General features: G+C 33.8%; 1 pseudogene across 1 annotated transcript in view; it reads left to right on the top strand.

The window, feature by feature from the left end:
- The window catches only part of LOC149559953 (protein LEAD-SENSITIVE 1 pseudogene), a 40,792-nt pseudogene extending 27,998 nt beyond the window's left edge, over positions 1-12,794 (top strand). The window contains exon 2 of the transcript XR_016363642.1: positions 12,084-12,794. The product of XR_016363642.1 is annotated as a protein LEAD-SENSITIVE 1 pseudogene (transcript). The remainder of the gene's footprint in view (positions 1-12,083) is intronic.
- Positions 12,795-27,189: the final 14,395 nt, after the last annotated feature.

Here is a 27,189-nt window from a genome sequence, read left to right as displayed (position 1 = left end):
TGAAAAATCTTAAGAAATATTCAAGCAAACAAGTGTAAACCCAAATGCTACAACCTTTTCCACAATCCTTCTTGTGTATGCTAAAATGGGAGATTTCAATTAGGGAATGTACATCCATCAAAACATAAGAATAGAGGAGTTTTGTAAAATGTTGTTGTTGCAGCTACTTTGGTAGGCATGTATACAAAATGTGGAAGAATGGAGAAGGCACATGAATTGTTTGACAAAATGCCTCAAACATATGTCATCTCATTAAATGGAATGATTTTGTACAATTTGATTTTGTTGTTGATAAAATAAGTCAAGAAAATGCAGTTGGAAGGCATAAGGGAAGATTCTATAACCCATACTGGCATCCCTTGCCCATACGAAAATGGAGCTTCAGAATAGTGGATAAGTATTCGTCAAAGCATAAAGGAGAGAGAGGAATGTTGTCACATATCATAGTTGTAATTCTCTTGCTAGATATAAATTCAAATTTGACAGTAAAAATGACATAGAAAATTTTTGTCATAGTGCCTCAAAGAAATGTGTTTTTATGGACTGTACTGGTCACAGATTACTCTCAAATGGATTGGATAAAAAGGCTTTAGAATCTATTAGGAAATTACAATTGTCGGGTGTGAAGTCAAATTCACAACTTCCTACTTGTGCCTCATTAAAGGGGATGAATCAACAATTTTTGTGTCATGGAAAGTAATATCTTTCTTTCCAAGAACAAGGAAATGTGTATTAAAAGTACTACTTAACCATCAAATGTAAGCATTGTATAAATACATGATGAAGTATACAACTAAGATAGATAGATAAATGTGACTTATATATATGTAATCATGTGTCTACTTCATTCAATGTAACATACATTTTGCCTAGTGTATATCTTCTTACAACAAAGATGGTGATAAGTGTAAGTTTGCATTTTCAAGAATGTATCAAAAAAATTTAGTTATTACAAATTTTTAGTACAAAATCAAAGCATAGTATAAATGCATGACATAATACATGACTAAGATAGATAGGGAAAATGTAAACATTTGTATATGAAATTATATGTCTATTTCATTCAATGTAACGCATTTTTCGTATAATGTTGTGACAAGTATATTTGTTCACAATGATTGTGATAGTATGTGTGAGTCTTCATCTTGAAGCATATATTGAATGCAAAATGATCATATTCAAATATTTTTCTCTCAACATTACAAATACCATACTTTTAAGCACTATTTGTTAGTGGAGGCTCATTTAAAATTGCAGATTCCATACTCATAGATATAAATAGCAGAAGAAATGGGGGAATAAATATGGAGATGTAGAGATATAGGGATTTAAGGGAGATCTAGAGATATATAGGAAGAATTGATCGTAATCAAATGTAGGCCATAATTAACTTATGATAATGCACTTCACATGCATGCTTAAAATTTGTAACTGCGAGACATAGTCAAATTTAATGCATAACAAGCATAATAAAACTCCCTTGACATATTTAAAGGTTTATAAAGTGGAACATGGTGAAATATAACCCATAATCAACTGTGTACAACTTTTCTCAAACTAGAGAGGGGGTGGTAGGGTGATATGGAAGATACTAATATAAAGAAGAAAGAAGGAAAGAGGGAGAGATAGACAAAAAGAGATAGAAAAAGATATAGATTGTGAGATAGATTGATAGAGAGAAAATTATATACAGAGAGGATGAGGGGGATCATAACAAAAGGACGGATATTTAGTGGATCTTCAATATCTAATTGGCATACCCATTGCACACTAAGGTGTGATTGCTAGTTATGATCTGTAGTAAATATTTGTCATTTTTCTAAAGTATGTTAAGATTAGGGTTTTTGCAATGCTCAAGATGGGCCCATGATTAGAAGAGCACCATTTTTGCAAGGACTTTAGTCCCATATTCATCAGTTACATTTTTCCTATTTATATAGCTTAGTGCCCAAAGGATAGTGTGAGCATAGGCTCACATGGTTGCAAAAGGCTTCTTGTGTATTTGTGTGGTAGTTTGTGGTGCTTTGCAGGTGACTTGTGGGAGGTTGGTGTAGTGTGCTTGTCGGTGTAGTTACTCGCTTACTCATCATCTATCGTGCTCTTGTGAACCCCCACATTTTTGCTTGAAGTTGACTAGTTGCCTTCTTTTTTAGCCAAGTTGGCCATTTTTTAATATTGGAGCATATCTTGAGCTTCCAATATCGATTTTCTGTAGTCCATATGTTGTTGGAACTTGGAAAGTTCTTTTTGATATTGTCTAACTTGGTATTCCCAAAGTTGGTCAAGGATTTGTGTTTCTTACCTTGTAATTCCTTTCTTCCTTAATGTTTTATCGACTTGTCATTTTAGAATTCCTCGTTCTATAAAAATTTCACTTGTCATTTCATAGGTTCCTAAATCTCCTACGGATTTTTTTTTGGGGAAAATGGCATAAATCCTGATAATATTATTAATATATAATAGTTTACTAATTACATGAAAAAAGGCTCTTATCAACCAGTTTTTCAAAAATCCTTCCACCAAACAATACAATCTTCAGCCTACACTCTCAAGTTTAACCAGAGCCAACAACAAACACAAAGGCTTCAAAAATCGTCTAACAATAAGAAAACTCCAGATTGGCAATAACCAAATCTGTTATCAAAGTACTTCCCATAACTAAACACATGAAAAGCTGCAATAAAGCTATTCATTAAAGCTGACCATAAGTAAAATCAATGCAAAAAATGGTAGAAGAAGCAAAATAGGATGGGAGGTGAACATTTTATTCTTCTATTCTATCCTCAAGGCGTAGTTGCACTTCTATTCTTGGCTCGGCATGAAGTGGTTGGTTACTAGCACTCCTGTTATCATAAACATCCTCTTGCATAGCCATGTCATCTAAATCTGGAACAGGAAGTGGGTCATCAAGCAAGTGATCATGTTGAATCAGAATGGAAAGAGCAATCACTTTGGAACAAATTTGTTGCACCAATGCTACCCCCAAAGCTCCCTGGTGCCTATGCAAGGCATTTCTAGTGAATCGAAAATTCTGAGTCTCTAGGGCATGTTTAATGTTATCACATACAACAAACATATGCATGACCGTTGGACAGAGAAACCAGAGGAAACAAACCTCTCACATAAGCATCTCCCTTCCAAAAACCATTGTTTTAAACTGCTAAGAGAAAAGATTCATCAAAGATGACACACTGCCTAATCACTTTCCCAATAATAAATTTTAGGACAGAGAAAGACTGTAGCAAATCTAAAGCATTTAACAAGAACATAGAGAGCAAATGTGAAAATAATCCTTCTTCGCATCCGTGACAAAACCTCTTCAGCAATGATGCATCTTACATTTTGCCTGCACTGGCCACATTGCATATTGAACATGGCATTGCGATTCTTATCTGTTATCTGCCATGCAAAAGGTCTCTCCCTTGCAACCTGAGAAATTAGAACACGTTAGTTTCATGGGCAATACTCGATGTGGCATTTTCGACAACTCTCACAATCAAACAATCTCTGGCATCTGCTTGTTCTTCAGAAAATGACACACAACTGCTCATTGTGAATGACATGTAATGCCCACAAAATTGTTTCTTGAAATCGAAGACCAAGGTGAGGACAACAGGGAATAATTTCTATTGTGCAATCAATCCTGTCATTTGGTACTTCTTTGCCAAATTCATATCCTCTATCATCAAAGCACAAACAAGTTAGTAGTATGAAACGTTTACAAATGCTTTCACAAGGACCCAAAAGCCTGCATTATCATTCACCAAATTTGTAGAAGCACATTCAAACATTCTTGCATGCAAGATTGTCACATTCACATGTGAGTGATGCAATGGAGTTCTGCGGATCCAACTTTCCCTCTCCATATCTTTAGCTGATGATATCAAATCACATTATTTTTTTTGAAAAAGGCTTGCCCTATCATGTTTCAGTGAAGGCAATAAAATGATGTGTCATTCTGAATCAATTTGAGAGTTTGCATTATACAAGGAATTTCATCTTGAAATTTGGATTTTGTCTTTATTTAAGGACTTTTTAATCTCACCTTGCAATTCACTATCCTCTCAAAGACAACTTTACTTTGGTGGGCGAAAATTTCCTATGCTCCACAGAGTTTTGGGGACCTCGATGTATTAGGGGACCAGGCATGTTTTTGGTACAAGTATGGTTCTGGGCCAATTTTTTGGGGATGGCAGGGATAGCTATTAGAAAAAGTAGGGGAATTTATATATATATATATATATATATATATATATATATATATATATATATATATATATATAGAGAGAGAGAGAGAGAGAGAGAGAGAGAGAGAGTGAAATCTCTATGAACTATTAACTGTCGATTAATAACTACAAAGTTAATACAAGCTCTATGGGAAATAAAATAATCCTTTCATTATGTTCATTTCACCTTTGCCTGTTGTTTTACCTGTGGATCCCACTCTTCATTGCCACTAAAAATGGGCCTCAATCATTATGAAACCAATCACATAGAAGTGGTTCACCATTGGCAAAAAACAGACCAGTGATTGGACTTATGCCAATAAAACTTCATTTTTCCATGGACTCTTGAGAATCATTGGAAGCATAGTTTGCAAACTCTCCGAATACTCCCCGAGTTGCCAAGTACTCTACATTTTTTTTGTTGGGCGAGTACTTTCAATTTTAACTCTAGCATTTTTATAGACACAAAAATCTAGGGGCAAAAATGTCAATGCAGGCAAAATGCTGATTAGAATGTGTAATTCATGTGCTGTTTTTGCTACAAAATCATGCATTTTCTCTTTCAAGATGTCAATATCTAATTTTAATACACTTCGTAATTGATTTTTACAAATCAAATATGTTTCTTTAAGGGATTTTAATAGTTAGTTCTTTCTATGTTGTCGAGTTTTTGTCAAGTTTTCTCCAGGTTTTTGCCGAGTTAATATTTTTGGGCTTGCCGAGTACTCTCTGAGTCCAGGTTTGCAAACTATGATTAAAAGAACCTGATAGATGGCTGGGGAAGCCTAAAAGCCCAAGCGCACAAAATTAGACTTCAGACCTTCTGGACCATTTGATCAAAGTAATCCAATGACAAGTGGGAATGGGCTTGCGGATTGCATACAAACCAAGAAACCTTCAGATGCAGGAATCAGTTGTAAAGAATGAAGGCAGCCATAAATCTAAACTAGCACTCAACTATGAGGTATAGCCAATTGACAAAGCGAGTTTGGGATCAAGATAAGGAACGTGAAACAATGACCATGCAAGATTGTCTTATATTTGTGTATTACAGTGCACTAAGAATCTAAGGGGGGCCATGGCAAAAGGATAGAAAATGTGAGAAATGCTGATTAGGGATATTTTTTAAAAAATTCTTATCACAAGCTTTGATGGAGGCTGTTGATTATTACCAATTGTTGTTGTTGTTCATACAACATAGGTGATCCATTTAGAGCAGGCATTCTTGGTTCCCAAACCAATTTCTGGTTTGTTCCATATCCACAAATAGTAGGTTGCTTCCAAATAGGATTAAATAGTTTTACTATCCACTCCTTCCGATTTCTATCTAACCAAATTGTTTCTTAGCCTGGTCGCTACATATCCAAATACATACGATAATCTCCAACTTCTATCCTGGGTGCAAATTTTTATAATTGATCAGTGTACATTTCATGAACTAATTCAAGCTTGTAAGCATTTTCTCCAACCTGCTCTAAGATGGCAATGCAGAAGTCAGTGGCTGTGACAGAGATGTTTAAACCTGTTGCTGAGAATTCTCTGTCATGATGGCTGATGGTATATCTTCAAGCTGCTGTTCCTGTAACCGTTCCTTACTGTATGTGAGGCTTTCCATCTTTGGGTTCCAGCAGAAACAGTCTTCCTTCGGTGTCTCTTCTGGGCATGAGCTAGAGCATTTTTGCCACTCTATGTTCTCCTTATTTATCATATTGTGTGATATTATTCTATTTCTTCAGTTTGTGATTTGTATCTCTCCTGGCACCATGTGCGATGACACGACATCATGAGCATGCAAAATTCTAATGATGGCAGTTATCAATATTCTTTGAGCATCGGTTATATACCATGGAGGTGTTGGTTCATCCTCCTAATTGCCCCAGTGGTTTCTTAACTCCCGTCTATTAGTATTCATGGAGTCTATTGGTATGTCTATTGGTATTGTATGCCATTTCAGTATTATAATATTATTGCAAGAAAAGACAAAAGAGAGTCCTTGTTTTGTTTTGTCAACAGTGAGAAGTTTTACCTTTGTATACACTCAGCTCTGATACACATGAGCTGCGATTTTCATCTGGGTAATATTTTTTTTTTTTGTGTATCGTCAGCTGGTAGCTTGGTAGGGTATTGTGAGCTGCTAGCTTGGCTGTGTATCAAGAGGTGGCATTGTGGTTGTGTGCTAAGTTATAGTGATACTGTCATATGTCTATGAGAAAGAATCAAAAGGGAGTATTGAAGATAGAGACAATCATGTACGTGCATTCTCAGATTTTTCATGATCTCAGAGTGTGCAGTTGAGGGTTTTTTCAAGTATTTGAACTTTGAAGCATTCATCTATCTTTGATAATAAGGGAAATATCTTTGCTTTAGTATTATGATTATTTAGGAAGTACTATTTGTGATTCACTTGTTAAGAAAAATCTGCTGTAGGATGTGTATCTTATGTTTCATAATTGCTCTGTTCATGATCATGTATGATCATTGATTGTAAAAGAGGCATTTGTGTTGTCAAAAGGATCTGTGAGATACTTATAGCTCATGATATCTGTGTATTTACATAGCTAAAGTGATCAAACTGTAAAATGGCTTATTGATTGTCTGATAAGAGTTATCAATCATAAGCATGAGAATATTTTAATTGTGTGAGCACACATTAAAGGGTCTATATTTTGTGGGGCTGGGTTTTTCATCCTCAAGTGGAGGGTTTTCCCAGGAAAATATTTGTGGTCTCTGTTATTGTGATTTCAGTTTATTGCAATCTATATATTCTGGTTAAAATCTGAACAGGCAATTAGTTTACAACGATATATCCAAGATTTTTGTGGGTATTTTCATTCTCATCCTTGCCTGCCCTTTTTTTCTGATTTGTTGTGAGCTTTTGCAATTAGATGGCTGTTTCATGGGGTTTTCTGCTGCAATAGGATAACAATAACATCTTAAGTCTGATACTTTGGATAATGGTTAATTTTGCATTTCTGTTAAAAGTTCATTGTTTATTATCCAATGGTTTGATCTTTTGGAGTATTTGAAGAGTATCGAAAAGCTTTATTCTTATTGCCAATTTTGGACAAGAGCAAACAACCATTCAAAAGCATCTATATTAAAAATTCAATTGTATGAATCAGATTGATTGAATAAGAAAATCTATTTATGTCCAACAAAAGACCACATAGAGTCAAAGGGACTGCCAAATACATCAAACAGGGGACAGCCCGCAGCAGGGACACCAAACGGTGCCCTAAGAAGAAAGCAACAACTGCAATAAAAACAGAGAGAAGGGCCCAATGGAAGGGAATCCCCTCGAATCCAATTAAGGGTTCCAAAAAGTTGTGAAGAACTTCCTAACAGCCGTGAGAGAAGGGGGCAATAGACAAAAGATATATTAAAATTTTACCAAGCCTCTCAGTCTTCAGTCCTAGCTCAGTATCCAGTCCAGAGAGAGCTTAGTCAATGAAGGCACTCAGATATGCAGGGGGGAATATCTGGATCAATAGCTTCACTTCAGTGTGTTCGAGAGGACTGTTTGGAATCAATGACTATGACTTCCTAAAAAAGGTCAATCATCAATTGTCCATTGGTTCTTCTATGGAAACTTCACAAATAAATTATTTGCCAGTAAGACTAGAGTTCTAGAAAATTGCAAACAAATGATTCGTGGTAATTGTAAAGGATGCCGATTCATCCTGCTGGAGGTTGGAGGCGGAGGCAAAAGCTTTTGGGTGCGGATTCTGGTGCGGATGCATACAAAAGTTGGCTGGAAGCCACTACCTGCCAGCTTCCTACTAACATCATGACACATCATATCTTTATATTATTTTCTATTATCCCTGTTGGGGATATTACAATATCATATTATTTTCATATTTTTATTGAGAAATAATTCTCATTTTTTGGTATAAACTTTGGTTTGATTGCTCGACTGATGGATATCTCTTCAATCAAATTTCCCTGGAACTTGCAGCTGGCTTTGTCTGCTGGTATTACACAGTGGAGGATTGGGATATAGTATTTTTATCCAATTTCAACACAGCGACATGTCCCTTGGAATTTGGATTAGGGTGTTCATTATGAAAAGTCTGATACTTGTTACCACTTGAGCTCATCCTAGGTTATTATTTTATCATATGTTCACTAGCTTACATTCCTTTGAGATATATGCTAGAAATAAAAATTAGCGTATGTGGAATGCATGCAAAAATAAACTGGGAAGAGCATAGACATGTGAAAAAATAATTTGCTGATTTGCGCTGGAATCGTAAAAATAACCTAGGATGTAAAAACGATTTGCTGATTTGCACTGGATTCGTGAACATAGATGTTTTTGAATATGTATTGGTGAAGTTACAAGCTATTAAATGTTTTAATTTTGTATGTGCGTATGCATCCACACACCCCCCCTAGAAAAACCGCACACCTGTACACCCGGATTCCCATCTGAATCAGTAACCTAGAAAAAATACTACAATGTGTAAAGGGTTCTACATATTCCGATCCATTCAAAATACTCTAATTAGCTTTAGAGTATTGCACTCGTGGGAGAGAATGTTCAATCTCAGAAGTCCGCAAGCTGTTGTTAAGGAATAGTAGCCAGATGGCATTTTCATTTTGAACTTTAGAGGGTAAACCTATAGACAATAACAATTGTTGATGTTTGATAGCTTCAGTCAAATAAACCTATATATGATTATATATGAGATATAATTTATGTGTGTGTGTGTGTGTGTTCTTTATATTGAAATATAAGGTCATTGTTATATGAGAAATATATATATATGGGATTAAATTTGTTGTTATTGTTAGTTATCTGATTAATGAATAGACATGTCTATTCATGGCCTATTCTCTATATATATAAATCTAAGAGGATGTTGCATTTGCAATACACACCTAATAAGGCAGTGCTTAATACATTTGTAGTAGATCTGAAAAACCAACATGGTATTAAAGCCAAATTGCGAAGGTAAGAAATTAAAATTAAATATGGAGTATTTAGAAGAGGTACTAAGAGCAACCACACACAGTTTGAAATCACCAAACCAAGAGAGACGATAGAGCAATTCCTGCTTTGCTACTATTAGCTTCCAATCGGGAGTAAGGAAATATCCAAGTGAGCAGCAAAAAAAAGAAGGAATGGTTTGCAGTAGTATGATTGAAAATATAGAGGAGAACGTAGAAACAATATGCCAGGCATCATGGATGGTTATAGGTGAGTGAATGGATAGAATATACAAAATGAGAAAGTTTAGTCAAGCCAACAAGGCATTAAGGAATGATAAATATATGCACAGTAGCATCATCATCAAGGGATTATTATTCAATAATAATACTGTTGACATCCATACGTAGACCGAACGTGGTCTAAGGTAGCCACACTTTTCATAGTCTTTGTTTGAAAAATGAATCTTCCACTCAATTCGTATCTTCTATTTTCTGCGATATGTGATAAGCACTCTATCTCAGTCACTATGAAAGAAAGTCAACAATAAGTATAGGAACAATATTTGAGAGGGTCACTAGAGTTACCAATACAAATTGTACTTTGTATGCATGTTTAAATATAACATGCACTGTCCATCGAATCAGCATACGTATAGGTGGGTGGTTCTTACAAATATGATTACAAACAATAATTTACTTTTGCCACTAGGCTTATTATGAGATAGAGGATAATAGGCTTGAACCCATATACTGATAATGACAAAAACAAAAGGGAGCCACCGTGTCCCATAAAAAATGAAAAATATGTGATCGCAGGGAAGAATGGACAGTTATTGAATAAATATATCCGTGCATGGAAGAGTGACAGTTAGCAAGGAGAACAATGTCCTTCCCCCATCAATCACACAATTCAATCTGTGTTACAACAAGTTGCCATTTTTTGGAAATGACTTTTTCGCAAGTCAAAATGAAGATAGAAAATGAGTAGGCATGAAACTCAGTGGGCCCAAAGGGATTTAATAGTTGATGTGGAGTGAGAAGAATTCCATTAGAGTAAGTGGAGAAAATCAGGATGGAAAGCTCCTCAATTTTTTGACATTCGAAGTGATGTTGGAGCCAACTAAATACATGAAAAGATAGACTAGAGATATATACTTAGAAGATTGAATATATATATATGTGTGTGTGTGTGTGTGTGTGTGTGTGTTCAAAGTACATATTTAAATTAGATCTCTATCTATATTACATTGAAATTATCATAATACAGAATTATGTTAGTCTCTTTCTTATTCTTTTATTTTTATACATACTATAAGAGCTATGTGCCTTGATCTTTTCCTCCAAGAATGTTATTACAGGAAGGGGGAGATTGAGATTCAGAGGGAATCTGGCATTTCATTAGAGGCAACCTTGAAGGAGAGGGAGTAGATAGAGGATGTGATTCAGTCAACCTTTGGTGATCTTGGTCTTATTGATTTAAATGGAGTAAACCACATTGAGATGGATTCTCCAGTGATCAATAAATTGTAGTAGTCAAGAGGACCGTGATTCATGAATATACCTTGTTGCTATGCGATTTTAATAGACCTACCCCTTGTGTACATCATGAGGAAGTGACAACTTCCTAATGATGTCATTTGTAATTTGCATAAGTTACTTTAAAGTGATGATCTTACAATAACTTGTATTATGAGCTCAAGCAAATTGAGTATATGGTGAATGTCTTGCATCTCAACATTCTAGAAGGCCATTACTCAAACAATACTTGGTGAATATCATTGATATTCTAGGAGGCCAATAATTTTGATATCAGATGTGATATCAAAACCTTTTGAGTACTTGGTGAATATCATTGATATTCTGGGAAGCCAATACTCCTGATATCAGATGTGATATCAAACATTATTTGGGTTCTTGGCGAGTATCATTGATATTCTGGGGGGCCAATAGTCTTGATATTAGATGTGATATCAAACGTTATTTGGATACTTGGTGAATGTCATATGTTGATATTCTAGAAGACCAATACTCATGATATGAAATGCGATATCAAATAGTGGAAATCTTTTGAGATATCCTTAAAATTGTTGTTTGTAATATTATGTTGAAGTAATATTTATTCTTATGTGTTTATTTTTTCTACGCTAAGAGGGAGTGTTGATGTTTGATAGCTTCACTTGGATAAACCTATGTATAATTATATAAGAAATATAATTTAGATATGTATGTGTTCTTTATATTGAGATATAAGGTCATTGTTTTACACACACACACACACACACACACACACACACACACACACACACACACACACACACACACACACACACACACACACACACACACACACACACACACACACACACACACATGGGATTAAATTTGCTATCATTATTAGTTATCTAATTAATGAATAGACATGTCTCATGAAGGGACATGTCTATTCATGGGCTACTCCCTATATATATAAATTTATGAGGATGTTGCATTTGGAATACACATACCTAATAAGGCAGTGCTTAATACATTTGCAGCAGATCCGAAAAACCAACAAGAATAAGTAAGAAAGAATCAACAGAAATTAATTAGAATGTCCTTATGTCCATTAATATCTTTTAACTTGATTAAACACAACTTTTATTTAAAACCTTGTAATATTCATTCAATCATAATACATTTTCTTATTTTTGTGATCAGTAATTACTCTTTGCGGTTGAGGCATGTTGCACGCAGAACGGATGTGGTAGTTTACTCAATTTAAGCACAGTATTTGTACTTAGTAGAATGTAACATAATCCTTGAGGGTTCAAATATACCTAGGTCTTCATTATGGACGCCTTGATAATTGAACACTTCAAGTTCATCCCCTTTGACCTTCCATTATGTATTATCACATTATCCTTAATATGTAGTTTCTTGTAGGTATCTATATTGGGGACAATCAAGTCATTCATTTCATTCGATGAAGATATGAAGAAGTGACACGTGATGCTATGCTCAATATCTTGTTGTTAAGCTCAGGATCTTCTCAGAATAGCAACGGATGCCAAACATGCAATAATCAAGAAAAGAATAGTGGAGTAATATATTCTTGTCTTGATTGTTTCCTTGCTGGAGGGAATTTATACAGATTTGAGTATGGTGTCAAATCAGCCCTGTTTGTCGCAAAAGCTCGAGGAGGAACTTGCACACTTGCAGAGACAAACTCTACAGAGACAGTCATACATAGGGAAAATTGCTTGCTTGGGAGTGGATTTGGTTGCTATAACATTTTCAAAAACAATTGTGAAGATTTTTCCATTTATTGTAAGACTGGTTTGCTTGTAGTAGATGGAAGTGGGGTTGGTCCAAGTGGTCAAGCGACATCAGTTATTGGTGTTTTTACTGCAGTCTTTTCATCTCCTCTGCGATTGTTGATTACAAGCACACCTGCTTTGAGTGCAATTGCATGTGGTTTCTACTGTTTGAGTAGGTATGCAACTGACATCGGCATTCGCAAGGATGTAATGAGAGTTCCAGTAGAGAGCTTGATAGTTAAAGTAAATCCAAGTGACTCTCAAACTATAGCATCGATAGCTGCAGGGCCACAGACTCATTGATGAAAATATCTTTATTCCAGTGCCTTCTATTTAATCATGCCTTTCAAGGTTTGTTTAAAAAAATCAAGATAGTTGTTCTGCAGATTTACATAGCATAAAGATTCTGTATGGTTCCTATTGGTGTACATCTATCAGTTGTTTATGTACAACTCTACAAGTAAATATAAGGTAAATGGGAAAATTAATTTCCTTGTGAAAAGTTGTATCTAAAGGGTGTTATGTCAGTTGTCATATGTTTGTAATATGAATGATGTAATGCCAGTTTGGGTGGTTAAGTGTTTTAGGTTTGTATGTGAAGATTCCCAAATGATGGGTGGTAGTTTATGGAGCGGAGTGGTGTGCCTTTAGAAATGGCTTTTGTAAACATTCTAATGCATCCCCACAAAATTGATATATAATTTTTCTGTTTCTTGATTCAATTTTTTTAGATCAATCAAGTGGTGCTAAAGCTTTAACAACTGGTCTGTGAGAGGCACATGGAAGACTCGCTCTAATAACCACAAAGTCGATTTTATGGCATTAAATTTTTAGTAACCTTTCAACATGATCATTGATGGGAAGCAAGAAGATTACCTGTAAATTTTTTAGCAGTGCATCATTTATTATCATCATATTTTAATGAGATTGGGTCCAATAAATTTGAATGTGTTTAGCACAAAAAACAATTTAACAATATGAAATATTCATTCTGTTTCCTGATAGGCAAAGCAATATAAGAAGTTTTTTGGACATTTTTGATATGTGTGGATTGGGATTTCTGCCTGGCAAAATGTCATGCTATATTGCTACTTCTGCTCCATTTGTTGCTGCTTCTGCCCTCTAACCTATTTAAATGTGTTTTTACCAGCATGCAATAGAATGTTCTGTAAAACTATATGTCACTGGCCCTTTGCTAACAAATTCACTTGGTCTGATCTTCCCTCAACATTGCTACTAGCTGTAGCATGCTCAACTGTTGAAGTTATGTCACCCGTTTTTAACCCTTTAAATGTAGCACAAATAAACATAACAAAAGAGGAAGAGAAACTAGGTTGGCTTTCATATTATTGAAGTGAAATTTCAGTGTGCAAAGTTCCATCAATGTGAACTTGCTTCACAACCGTGAATCTGATGCAAGCATGCCAACAAATCTTGCCATTTCTAACACATATGCTCCTGCTCTTTCCCTTTTCAAGTTTTCCCTCTCTTTGAAGTCCTCCAAATCATTGCTATAGTTTGTTTTAGCAAGCTTCATTAGAAAAAGGGAAACCAACGAAATTCCAACTAAATGCAAAACACTTTCTCTTTGACTAAACGACCCACCACACCTAAATAGGAAAGCACAAACATCATATAGAAGCTACACTTATCAAACTTGCTACTTGAAGCATTTTGTCCAAAGTGAGTAGCTAATTTGAGATGGGAATTGTCCTTCTCTTCATGGCATGCCCTCCAAGTGCCACTTCAACCCCCTTAGCACTTAGCTGCCAGATGTAACATTAAAGTCCTTAAAAGCTTAGAGAATATAGTCAATTTTGTCTTCCAAACATGCATGTTTTGAAGATAAAATTAGACTAATGATAAATGACTGTTTGGATTCAACCATGAATACATCATTTGTACAAAGAAGTCCTTATAAATCATACTAAAAATAACTCTTTACCCAACTCATCAACTACACAATAAAAATTAGAAACCTAGCTATTTTATGTTCCATTTCCTTTTTTATTCAATTGGTTAGACCACTGAAGGCTGCTAAGAACATTTACATGTTTAATAATTTTTGCTTTATGGAATACCATTCCGTTGATGTGAGATTTGTTTCACTACAACATGCAAAATCAAATACTTAATATTTCAAGGAGAAACACCAAACCCTCAATCCTCTTTTGATATAAGGTCATCTCTCAAGCCAAGCTTGCAAAATATGATCATGAAATAACTTCAATGTTCCTTCTTAATCCTGGACTAAACTTGGTTTTATGATGTGATAGGCTAGTTATCACAAATGGAATTTTGCTATTCTTTCAAGGGCTATCAACTCTTGCACTCCTAAAGATTTTGCTGCAAAGAAAATGTAGTTTGAATTTCTAACTTCTATTTCTACTTCTACTTATAGCTATGAATGAAAGGAATCATGAATGAACTTGGACTCTAACTGATGGAGTTTAACCAACGAATCTATCGATTTAGTGCTAGTTTTATAGGAATACACAAATGATTTTTCACATTGATATCCTCTCTCCAACCCCATCATCTAGATGCAAACCAAAGATTGAACATCAATTGAAGTTAAATATTTTCATCGGCTCACCACATTGGGCACACTTACAATCAACAAGAGGCTAGTGGCTTGAATTTGTTTAGAGTCAAACATCCACAATGCTTTCATCCAACAAAATTATTTCAATCATGAAAATTAATCTATTCCAAGTAAAAGATTTAGGAAATTGTGCAACACTTCAAAGCAATAACAAGTAATTCACCATGAAGAATCAACAATGAACTATCTACTGCTTCAAAAGCATCATAGCAACAATTTGATTGAGTTTCTCCCTTAGCTAGCCTACTATACTCTAGCTCTCTAATCCTACCCCTTAAAACTAATGAATTACGAATGAGAAGACCTTGGCCTTTTATTGATTGCAGTAATAATGAAGGGTCAAGATTGTTTGAAGATCAAGAGTTGAGATTTCTTCCCAATAACCCTGATTGGGGTTGCCAAATTCATAACCAATTCTATGAGAGCACCACATCGTGAGCCAATAAGAAAATTACAACGATTCTTCCAACCAATAAGAAAATTTGACACTTGGCATGTTGTAATTGACTATGCTTGGAATTGGAATTTTTTGATTGGAGGAGACAACTTAGTAACACCTTCTCATTCTTATCTTGCTATTTAATAATTTGATGAAGAGAAGATATCTCTTAATACTCAACATTTCTAACTTTCTAAAGTTGATTAATTCTTCCAAAAATTATTTTCTTGAGGCTGATTGTGATGTTTCATATTCCCATATTGCTTTATCCTTTGCATTGTCTCCATCTCTTGGGAACTTTCTCCATGACCTTGGCTTGAATTTACACTCACACTGTTGTGAACTTTATCTTAATCTTCATTTTCAAATTTGTCCTCAATGTTTAATGCTTCTCATTTGAAATTTTCAAACTTGAATTCTTCCTATAGCACCAACTTGGACTCTCGAGATCTCATCACTTCTCCCTCTTTGATTTCATGGCTTAGCTCCCAATTTGTTTCCTCGTGCCAAACAAAATCCTTTTACTAGCCCTCTAAAATAAAAAGTATTTAATTCGATTTTAGTTCAAATAATAGACTAGAGCTTATTATTTGGTAAATTAATGAACTGTATTACTAAAGATTTGGGAAGAGCCTTTTAATATTTTTGAGCCTTTTAATATTTTCAAGCCTTTTAATATTTTCTCTAAGCAAAGAAAATAAAAAAGGGTCAAATTGTATGTGTTAATTATATATCTATTTTGCGTCCAATTATACTTACTAGCTTCTTTAAAAAATGATTCAATTTAAAAGACAATCTAATTAAAATCCTCATGGCACCTAAGAGAAAAAAGTAGTTATAATTTTTTCGTGATGTATCAATTAATTAATATAAGAAAATTAAAACTAAAAAAATAAACAAATGATTAAAAATGATATTTAAAAAAAACCAATTATGACTTCCCCCTTTAATAATTTTCCACCTTAATAAAGAAAATTGAAAGAACCATTTTAAATTTCTTAATTTTTAAATACCTCCAATCTCCTAGGTCCTCTCCCTCCCTCAAAATAGCAAGTCAATTTTTTTTTTGTTTTTAAAGTGACTTTGTTGTGCATTTGGAGTTGTAAAATAAAATAATCCACAAATTAACTAAAGCAAAACCTTCTAAAATTAGTAAATTGAAAAAAAGGCCTTCTAAAGTTAATTAAAAATAAATAAATCTTTGGGTGAGCAAAAACTTTGAGTTTGGAAGGAAAACATCAAATCCTCTATCCCTTCTGACAATTAAATCCTCTACTAATGAAATCCTTTGATGATTGCAATCTTCGTTCTCTTCTCGTGCAAAATGAGGAGCAAAATTTTGGTTGCTGGGATGAGAAAATCCTCTCAACCCTGTGGAATCAACATTTGAAGAGGATTATTAGGTTGGGATACAAAGGAATTCACATAATTGTGAGGTAATAATCCTTTGCACCTACTAGAATTTGATGGTGACAAAGGATTTTCCAAAAGTCTAACTCCATACTTTAAGGAAAAATTGGCTATGACAAGAGGACTTCAAATGCTCGCCTAATCAAGCAATAGGAATGCAAAGAGAGGGGTCCCCATTTCGATGGAGCTGTGGTGTGGAAATGCACATCACATTCATTTATCCTCCCACCTCAAATTACCCATTTGCATGGAGACTGGGTAAAGTCACCAAGTAACATTTTTGATAGATGTAGTTTTAGTTTGATGTGTGATGCTTGTTTTAGTATGGTCATTTTGATTTCTATTTCTAGTTAACGTTGTTGCCTTTGAAAGTAGTCATGATTTCTCTAGTTTCCCTAATTTTGAGATTTGTTGAATAGTATTGATGTGGCAAGTGGTACATCATTATGTTTTTGATCCCTTAATTGACAAGGGTAGGTAGGTCTTTTGATCAATCTGCAAGTGGTTTCTTTTTGTATAGTAGGCATTTGAAAAGGTAATGATGCAGTCAAGTAGTTGTTGCATTACTTGTATGTGTTCCTATTATTTGTTGGTATTGTTAGGTAGTGTGTATTGCTACAAGAACAAAATAATTGCCACAATGGTCATTTTAGCTGGGCACTGACTTATCTTGGTCACATTGCAAATGTTACAAATGGCTAGTGTTAACACCCAAGAATGCGCACCCTAGAAGCTTGAACCCTAGTATCAATTGCAATATTGAGTTATCCTTCAGTGTAAAACTTGGAAGGAAAATATAACTCTCTAGAATAGGTTGGTTGCCTTTGAAAATAGGTTTAATGCACTATGAAGGACTTGATCCTAATGCCAAGTTTCTAATTAAGACAAGAAAAGGAAAATAAATGTTTAAGGATGAATTGATGGTGTTAAAGCAATATGTATAATGCACTCCCAACTTGCCTTAGAAGCACAAGACAATCTTTAGAATTGACAATTAATTGCACTAATTCTACTATAATAACCCAAAGAGGTAAAATATGAAGAGACATACAATAAAAAGATGTAAAAGAATTGTAAATTAAAAATTGGCATATAATTTAATGTTACCAATTTTAAACTAATAAACATCAAAATTTGAACATTAACACTGGCATGTAAAGCTTTTGAACTTTGGAAGAAAACCAACAAGAAAACTATAGAAAAAGGGCTCAAATCAGTCACAGTTATATTGACCATGCAATAACATTGGGGGAATATAGAAATAAAACCTTACGATTCCATGCAACAAAAACATAATTTAATGTTGCATGATTAATTGATATTTGAAAGGTAATATAATGAATGAAATAGTTAAGTTAATTGATGGTAACATTGGATTTATTCATATGGGTACTCATTATGTGGAAATTACAAACTTAACGTTGGGAAGCAAGTTAGTTTTCCACATTAAATTTTAGGATGCAACTAAGCTCCAGACAAATTGCACCTCAATACAACAAAAACATACTATGCATACATACCATACATGCAAGCCATTCCAAATAGAGTAAGTGAAAGGAAACAAAGCATTGTCAAGTACTGATATAGATAGATGTATTTGTCAAAGGAGCAAACTCATCTCAGCTATCTGATTTGATTGATGCAATTACTTTTTAAAATTTTTTTTTTTTTTAATCTTTAAGAGTTTTATTGAATTTTCAAAGATATTAATTTTTTAAACTTACATTTATTTCGTTTTATTTTTTAGATTTTTTGTGATATTGAAGAAACAACAAAATGTAATTTGATAGAGCTATCGAATAACACTATTTGTTAGGATGGACCACAAATCTTCTAATGACAAGCTATTTTACCCAATGGAAAAAATAAATAAATGTTATCATCTTCCTAAGAATATCAAAGAAACAACAAAAATGTTATTCAATAGAGATATCGAGAAACATTGTTTGCCACGATGGACCAAATAACTTTCTTCAATAAGCCATTTTACTCTATGATGAAAACACACAATATTTTTGGCCTACGAATGTTCACACCAAATATTTTCTTCCCACAAATTATTTGCAAACATGCAAAAAGTAAAAAACACAGCAATTTCAACCTGTGCATGTTAGCACAAAATATTTCCTTCTCTCAAATTTTCTTGCAAACATGAAAAAGTTAAAAGCACATTATTTTTGGCGTGTGCATGCTCGTACCAAATATTTTCTTCTCACTACTTTACTTGCGAACATACAAAAAGCTAAAAATGCACAACAATAGAAAAAAACAACACATGCACGAAAACATTATTTCACCCTTCGCATCGTCACATAAAAAATTCTCTTCCTTCACACTGACCCATGATAATGCAAAAAGTCGAAAACATACAACACCTTCAACTTTCATGTTACAATAAGATTTTTATCTCTTTAGATCCACTTGCGATTATGCAAGAAGTAAAATATGCAACAATTTTGTCTTTCCTAAGATCACACCAAGGTTATTATTTCTTCAGATTAATTTGAGATCATGTGAAAAGTCGAAAACTCACAATAGTTTTGTTTTGTGATCATGTCGAAGTAATAATAAAATCTTCCTACAACAAGCCAAACTCTTGCTGAAAACACACAATATTTTTGAGTGTTTGAGAATATGCCATGTTACTCGGATAATTTAATAGGAGAGTTAGTTAAATTAATTTTAGAGATAGAGAGAAAGAGAGACTAATTCCCCACTATTCAAAAAATTTCTCTCTTCACGTACTACCTCCCTCCACGTACTAAAACTTCTAGAAAGAAGTTCGGATTTGTATTCCTCTCTCTATATACTAAAATTTTTCTCTCTCCTCGTACTAAAAGCCATTCTCTCTCCACATACTAGAAATACTCTCTCTATGTACTAAGACCTTTTCAGGTTAAAGTTCGAAGGTTTGACTTTGGATCCGAACTTCATCTAAAAATTTCTTCCCAACCCGAACCTCAATTTGGAAGTGTCTCTTATTTGGAGGCATGTAATATTTTCACAGGGAAAGGCACATGAATGGTTTGGCTTCAACTACAGGTAAGGAAAATGAATTGCTTGGCATTATATCTCCAAGCAAATGCAGCGGCAAATGCAACTAGTAGGTGCAAAGTGTTGACGTCCTCACAAATCCATGGTTTGATAGCAGGCAAGGCACGTGGTACCATTTCCTCTGTCCAACCTACGAAGACATTGAATGAAATTAGAGAATTGGTGATTGGCGGTGAAATACCAATCCAAATGTTTGACGCCAGCTTTGAATGTTGCCAGGGTCAAGAGAAACCAAACTGTCAGACTAACGATACCAATCTTTGGTTAAGACACATCATAACATGGGGCAGGAAAATGTTGGAAACTAATGCTAGAAAGAAATGGGAACAATCTTAGAACAAGTCCAATTCAAATCAAAGGAACTTGATTGTAAGTCTCAGATTTTAACATCAACTCAAGCATGTGCATGTGATCTATTTGACATAATGTTTGCACACATATGATCATTTTCAATCTATGTCTAAAGAATTGATAATTTGTGAGTTTGGGTTTCGAAGAGTTGAAGGGTGTTCAAATGTAGAAGTAGCAGCAATGACGTCACATGCAGACTTTTTGACTGAATATCTTAAAATTCTCAAAGAAAAGATATTAGAGGGACACTGTGTACTGAGTTAAAAGCTTTGAACAAATGAAATCACACCAATGCATTCAAATAGGTTACCATTGGATGAAATCCTCCAACTTGGATATGACCTCTAAAGGAAGGAATATGTTGTATATGTTTCAATAAATGCTACTATACTGAAAGAGATGTAGAGCCATCGACATAGCCGATGGGTTGAAACTTATCACGATGGAAACCAAGACGCGATCAAAATGTCATTTGTTTGTCAAAATGCCATGTGTGGTATAATGAGATGCAATTTATGGAATTGCTGACAATGAATGTGTTCATTAATAGCCTTGCCCCCAGGCCTCCCTATTGTATTACACTGTTGTATCTTAAAAATACCAAAATTCACTCGTAAAGAGTATCAAGCGCAATGGACACTATTATGTTTGATTGAATGCCATGCTGAGCGTAGAAACACACAAGTTACATGTGGATTGCCTAACAAAACCATGGTCAAAGCCCTTGTCTTAGGCAGATGTCTTCACTTGGTACCGTTATATTGGCTGACTAGTTGAAAATGTCAAATAATTTGTTATTTTATACAACCCTGTTCTTTAAAGAATAGGGTTTAAAATTTGGGCGTTGAGAATAATTAATGGTGTTTTGGATCTGCTATAGTGGCAAAAATGTCACTACGTTATGAACAAGATGCAATTGCTGAGTGTAGAGGACCAATTTACAGATCCCGTAAAAGGTTGGTGTGGAAAATGAAGGACATGTATAGAAAAGAAGGCTAGGAAATATGGAATCAGATTATTCCTGTGATTATTTTGCTTGAATTTTGGAGAGATGGCTTGTTCTCTTCTCCAACTCGATACCTCTGTTTGTTACCGTCTGGGCAACAATTCAGTTTGGAAGGTACCAGCATCGAATACTAGTAGAACAGTTGAATAACGAGTGTGAAGCTAACTTACTATCTTGCCATAGTATGTGATTCTTTGAGTTGAAATAACACAAGGACAATATTTAGATTTCAGATGCAGTGAGTATAAATGCCACAAGGGACATGCATGGATGGAGAGTTGATGTTGGGATGATTATAAGGAGAAAAGCATATGAAGATGGAAGGCTACCTCAGCAAAATCAGCATTGTGGTCTTTTCTCCGCAGTAGATTTTTAATTATCATGTGCTGAAAAGTGACCTATGTCACTTATTGTAACTAGAGTTAGGATTTAGAGTCTTGATTCATATGAGTTGGAGTTAATTTTCAAATACATGCCAAATTCAAAACATTAACTTTTTAAATGGTTACGAACTTGAAAAGTTAGTTGAGCTGGAATGACTTCTAAATCTACAAATCTCAATGTAATAGGGGAACTTTTTGGACTTGGAGAGAGGGAACACTTATGCTTTGATAACAAGGCAATTTTTGGAAAGTGTGTACAATTGTTGTTCTTACAATTAGTCATTTCTTATGTTCTTGGTGCTAAGAAACAAAAGAAAGTACATTTTGTGTTCTCTTTTCTAATGAATATGAATTGATGAATTGTTGATTCATCATTCTAAATATCTTCATGGTATGGTGTAAATATTCACGAATCATTGAATTAGCATTATGTTGCTGATAGCTCTCAAGCATAGTTCTTGTTTGTTTTCGTTAGCAATCTACATCAGTTTTATGGAAATATTGAAGTCGTATGATGCATTTGTCATCAATAGTTTCCTTTATATATTATAAGTTGTAATCATCTCTATTCAAAAATCAAAATTTTATTTTATGAGGGAGCTGCCCCTCTAAATGTAGAGGAAGGCCGGATATCAAGGGCCTATCGAACTATTGGAGGAATCGATTTGCCACACACTCCATTGGGCTAAATCACACTCCATTGGGCTAAATCACGTATTTTTTAAGTGAAATATGTTTACCAACATGCCAAAATCACACAACACTTCCTATTTGACAACAAACATAACTTATTCTATGAAAAATGTCTCTAATTGGCTGTCTATGTTGGACTAAAGGCAACAAAAATGTGAATAGTTAGTAACCTCAAAATGTGTGGATATATAAATAAAGCTCATTAGTAAACTCACTCATTGTAACCTCCTTGTAAAAAGGGTGATTCATTTCAAAAAGGAAACAAAAAATTAAACTCTTATTGTTCAAAACATATTTAATTGGAATCAAGTTTGTTAAATAATGAGACAATTAAGAAAATTGATTGAAATAAAACTAATTCCATATATACCAAGAGGGGGAAAATGTAAATTAGCTTGTTTAAATGAAAAATCATTTTTGCACCATTAAAATTTATTAACATAAATAAGTTATATAAAATATTGATAAACATATTAAGTTTAATATTAGATAAACCTATAAGAATCTTGTTATTCACCAAATCTAAAAATCAATGTTTCTAGAACTACTAACTCATATTATTTTCATTAACAAGTTACGATGACCTAATTAATTTCTATATATTTTTTACTTCAAAAATGTTATTCTCTAAGATAAAATTATTTTAAATATATTAATACATAAAATAATTCAACAAAATTTATTATAAATTATGAAATACAAATTTAATTTATTTTTATTAATTAAATTCAAATTTTATTAACTTGGGTTTAATTAGTGGATAACTGATCAACAATCTTTATTTATTTCATTTATGTACTTTAACTAAGTTATAAACCTTTTTATTTAATTTCACCACTTCACACTTATACTTAATGTGATTGCATATTTTCTCCATTTTTCTCCTTTTGTAAAATATTTTTCAATTGCAAACAAACCTTTTTTTGCAAATTATTAAAATCCTTCCATTTATTCTTACGTGAAATGAAAACGTTAACTTGTTTTTACACGTACAAAAATATTTAACCTATTTTCACTTATAACATAATATTTAGTAAACAATACCTTTAGCATACTTACTCATCCAAAAAATTGTATAAATATTTATCTAGAGTAAAACTTCCACTTTTATTTTAAGTGAAAATACATCGGTTCATTAAAAATTGTCACTCTCACACTTTTTACCTTTCAATTGAAATACAATATTATAATCCATTAAAACCACTTAATTTTTTTGATATTAACATGTCCATTTTCAATAGTATAAACTCTATGAAATACATTATGTTTAGATCTACATTCATGCCATTGACAATCTTCCATATTTGACACCATGTTTATCAGAAAATTTTGAATTAGCTTTGAACCACATTTTACAATATCTCAAATTACACCATCTTACTCAGAGGTTGATTAATTTCTTGGTCATAATAGTTTCTTAAATTTAGGAATTTTAGTTGTGCATGTAAAAAATGTCCTATAAATATTCCAAAAAGCTTTAATACATTGAATAGTTTAAAATGTTTTTTACGAAATCTATTTAAGATCACTCAACCATGTAATGTCCCCATTTTTTTAGCAACTCAGTGGAAAAATAAAGATAAATTGATTAAATTAATTTCTTATAAAGTCATTAAATAAATTAAAATTTAAAAGTGACTTTATATTTAATTAATTAAATTTTCTAAAAGCACAATTAATTATTGTATTACAAGGGAGAAGCTTCTAGAGAGTGCATTAGTTATTGGAAAGGGAGAAGCCTATAGTAATTTAATTTTCTAGAAGCACAAGTAATTATTGTATTGCAAGGAAGAAGCTTCTAGAGAGTGCATTAATTATTGGAAAAGGGAGAAGCCTATAGTAATTTAATTTTCTAGAAGCACAATTAATTATTGTATTGCAAAGGAGAAGCTTCTAGAGAGTATTAATTATTGGAAAGGGGGAAGCTTCTAGTAATTTAATTTTCTAGAAGCACAATTAATTATTGGATTGCAATGGAGAAGCTTCTAGAGAGTGCATTAATTATTGGAAGGGGAAGCTTCTAGTAATTTAATTTAAATAATATTTTTTTTCCTTCTATAAGGGTTAAGGAAAAGAATAAATAGAGGTGAGAGCTTCATTATTTATCATCCCATTATTGTGAATTGCATTTGATAAGAACTTGGGAGAAGAAAATATAGTTTTTAATTTCAGTCAACCATTGGAGAATGTCAACTCTTCAATATTGCAACCATTTGAGGTGGTGGAATATCCACTAAATTTGGTATTCGAGAAAGCTTCATTCTAGAGTTCTATTTGTGCTTAAATTAGAGAATATATTCTGGCTACTATAGTACACATGCATGATGTCACGCTACAATATTTATGTTTGATTCATTTCCATTCTTGAGCATTAGTATTATCAAGTTCCTCTTGCAACTATTAGTAGTTATCATTGTTGTAATGGACACCCAAGAATGCCCAAAAGCTAAACCAACTACTGAAATTATATTAATTCTAAAAATGTTGCAATCAAGTACAAAGAGATGTATTCCAAAGGCCAAACCCTAAGGGAATGACGTCTAGAATGTTACAACAGAGAATGAACGTCCTCTATTGCCAAAAATAAGAGTGTGATTCACACATCCAAGCTCTTATCAAATGCAAGTCATAAACCTCCGATACAATAATTCCATGCTCAACAATTAGACTTTCAACACTATTTATCCTTTTCTTCATCCTTCTGGAAGGAACTAAAATATTAATTAATTGCAAGAGCTAGAATCTTCCTCCTTCCAAATTTAATTTCTTCTTTTCCTCCACTTAGACTTTGGAGAACGTGAAGCCCAAAAGATGGGATCATTACAATTGTAATTTCTATGCATATTATTTTGGTGTGATAATTTAGAATTAGATTTTGGCATTATTGTAGTCATTATTGTAAGCCCATGAGAATGAATTCAATAAAGGAGATAGATGTGACATACCATTTGTTTGACAAAATGTCCATCTAATAGCATATATGATCATCATAATAGTTGTATGTCAATTGTATGTCAATTATTTGTCAAAATGTCAATTGGTTGTAGGTATGCATTTCATATCTAGTTTCCATGTATATGCATTGAAAATACCAAAAGAACCACACTTGCATATTAGTTCATTGTAAGAGGCATTGTAATATCATTCTAAATTTCTTAGCTTGGAGAAGCAACATACAAGTGTTGACAATGTTCCTTGAGCTATATTTAGTTAGTTTGGGCAAGGGATTTACATTGGTATCAGAGCCTGCTTGCAAAGTGTTTAACAAAATGTCAAACAATTGAATTAGTAAAGAATTTGGTATTTTTTGAAGTTATAACTAGTTGGGGTTATTACATTAGTATTAGAGCTTGCTTGCATAGTGTTTGGAAAAATGTCAAACAACTAAATTAGAGAATAATTTGGTATTTGTTGAAGTTATAACCGGTTAGGGTTACTACATTGGTATTAGAGCTTGCTTGCAAAGTGTTTGAAAAAATGTCAAACAATTGAATTAGTAAAGAATCTGGTACTTGTTGAAGTTATAACCGGTTGGGATTTTTACATTGGTATTAGAGCGATTTTCTACTATCCTGTGGGGTAGGGAAATATTAATTATTGTTATATTTGCTATTGCATTTGGAGTGAGCAACACTCGAGCATTTTCTAGCCATGGATAGACATAGGAGGACTAACAGTTCTAGAAGTCGATGGAGTAATGAGGAAGTTAGCGTGAAGATGAATGCTTTGCAAGAGAGTATGGAGAAACTTAAGTTTCATCAACAAAGATTGAGGGAGAGCTTGTTGGATCCAAAGATAATTGAAAGGGCCTTGAGGTGTATGGTTTCTGCCTTTAGAAGGCTGAAATTGAGGTTGTAGGGAAGGAAGCTTGAGTTTTCCCCAATAGGAGTCCTTGATGCAGATGTACCTATATTTGGTACGACACCTACTAGTCCTATTTGCAGTGTTGATGATGGACTTAGTGGCATCGAGATTCAACAGGTTAAGGCTCCTAGAGTTTTTGTTATAGTTAGTGCACAGACAGTTGATGCATTTGTTACCACTAATACTTTTGGCTCCCTCAAGGACAGGATTATTATTGGAGATTTGTATGTGAGATCTCATGGTGTTACTACAGTGTAGGAGGCAGTTGTTTCCTTGGGTGGGATAGAGGCACATATACTCACCCAGTTGTGATGTTGGTGTTGTGGGTGTTTTAGTAGAGTTAGTAGATGTCGGTTTATGCTCTAGTATTATTGATTCACAGATTGGCATTGAGTCATGTGTGCAGAGTCAGGAGTCTGTAGTTGAGGCTTTGTCAAGAGATGTCGATGCATATATTATGGACAAATTTGATGATCCATTTGATGATGCTATGAGATGGGTATGACACCCCTTGTCAGATATTGGGTGACAATTTCGAGGAGTTTTGGATGGGTCCCAGATCGATGCTTACAGGATCTTACCATTGAGGTGGAAGTTGAGACATGCGACGAGATTGATTACTAAAGCATGGTCACTCTTAGTTAGTTTCATGGTTACTATTAGTTTCCTATCTTACTGAAGCATGTTTACTCTCAGTTAGTTGTTGACATGGATTACCTTCTAGAGTGGGGTAGCACCTACTATGAGATGTTATTAGGGAAAGAGCAGGAGGTGGTTGTGCTCACCCATGAGCTTGAGGTGATTATGGACTCTCTCCAGTATACTCAGTTGGCTCTTTAGGAGTCACAATCACAATTGGATAAGGTTACCATGAAGTTAGAATGGGTATAGTCGACACTAGCCCTAGATCCTATACAATTACATATT

This window comes from Cupressus sempervirens, chromosome 4, assembly GCF_028749045.1.
Source record: "Cupressus sempervirens isolate cs-2001-9-10 chromosome 4, ASM2874904v1, whole genome shotgun sequence".
Classification (NCBI taxonomy): Eukaryota; Viridiplantae; Streptophyta; class Pinopsida; order Cupressales; family Cupressaceae; genus Cupressus; species Cupressus sempervirens.
The sequence above is the reverse complement of the archived record's forward strand: the minus strand, read 5'-3'. Positions and strand labels throughout refer to the sequence as shown.